The sequence below is a fragment of the Talpa occidentalis genome, unplaced genomic scaffold (genome assembly GCF_014898055.3).
Source record: "Talpa occidentalis isolate TD23 unplaced genomic scaffold, MPIMG_talOcc4v2.1 talOcc4.5, whole genome shotgun sequence".
NCBI lineage: Eukaryota > Metazoa > Chordata > Mammalia > Eulipotyphla > Talpidae > Talpa > Talpa occidentalis.
Genome location: NW_023604861.1, coordinates 73,362,368 through 73,363,991, shown reverse-complemented (window position 1 = coordinate 73,363,991; position 1,624 = coordinate 73,362,368).

The following is a 1,624-nucleotide window of genomic DNA, read 5'->3' as shown; positions in this document are numbered from 1 at the left end:
AAATTTCATTTAATCATTTATTTTTAAATTGGTTAGTTATAGTTTTAGTTTCACCCTGGTTTGAGGTTTTACTATATTCTCTGTAGTGTTTGGGAACCTTCTAAGCTTTTCATGAAATGAGGTTCATTTTATTTTTTTAAAGATTTATTTTTATTTATGTATGCATACAAGAGCTGGGGTACAGGCCAGATATGCAGGGGGTGAGAGGATTCACCAGAGATGGAGCGGGGAGCAGAATAGGCAGATCTACTGAAATCCACTGCAGAGGGGAGCAGTGGGCGAGGCAGGAGAGGTCTGCTGTGCCATGTGGGTAACTCCCTGGCCGGGGATTGAACTCGTGCCACAGTGGTGATAACTTGATAGCTGAGACTTTAACCCCTGTGCCACCAGGGAGGTCCCGAAATGAGGTTCATTTTATTCCCCTTCCCTTCACACTCTGCTGAGGAGTGAGGGAGCAGGTGTGGAGAAAAACCTCCATCTGGACATGAGACTTCATCTCTGAGGACTTGTTCCAAAGGGATGATATTTAAAATATTTAGCCCCCAGTGCATACAGGCCTTAACGAATGGAAACAGGTAGCTCCAAATGAGAAGGGGAGTAGATATTAGCACCCTGGTCAGAGAGTGCCATCGAACGTCAACTTTGCTGACTCCAGATTTGGTTTCCGAGATGGTTTTCTTTTAAAAGCTGGTCTGTGCAGTGCTGGGCTCCCAAGCATGAGATGAACTGGGAGGCACAGAGCCTATTCCTAGTACTTTGTGCCTCTTCCAGTCAGGAAAGGAAGGTGCTTTTCAACACTTGTTTTCATTTCATTACTTCAAAAGTGCATTTATTCAAAAAGAAAAAAACTCGGAGCAGAGATTTTTGTAATGCAGCCCCTGGCCTTTCAGAGGTCACTCACTGGCACAGATGTGTAGATAGAGTTGTTGACTTAGGGGAGGGTCCCCGGCCCCTCCAGAGCCCATTTCTAGCATGAGGAAGAGGGTGACCGCTGCCTGTCCCCACCTCACGCCACGGCTTCACAGGGAGACACGCAGTAGCAGTCGTCTCCTTTTCCCCTTTAACTGAAACTTCGCTCCTTGATGATTTCACTTCAGACTCTGCTTTCCCTAAACCTTTGCTTGACTAGAATCATGCTAATGTTGACAGTTCTTCCCCCGCCCCCACCCCTTTGTTACATCTGCGACCCAGAGAGAATGTGAGGTGAGCTTGTCGGAGAAGGAGATGAAAGATGGCAAGAAATGGGTGTTTGGGGACCAGTTCTTTGGTGACATCGACTCTGCAATCCTTTTTTCACTCTCAGTACCTTCCTCCCTCTCTTGCCTTCTCCCTCTCCCTCTCCCCCTGCCTGCTCTCCCTCTCATTCTCTCTGAAATGGTGTGTGCCTCCAGTAATTTACATAATACTCTTCTGACACCTTTACTTTAGTCATCAATCACGGTACCTTCTCTCAGTCTATCTTTTGTCTGAGCATGTCTCTTCTTTATCAGGCCATGCACAAAAGATTAATTTCACAGTTTTTCTCCCTTCTTTCTTTCCTTGCAAGATACAAAGCTCATGAAATGACAGAAGCAAGATAATGAAAACAACAATGCAAGCAATTTTTTTTTGTTCTTGCAGGTTG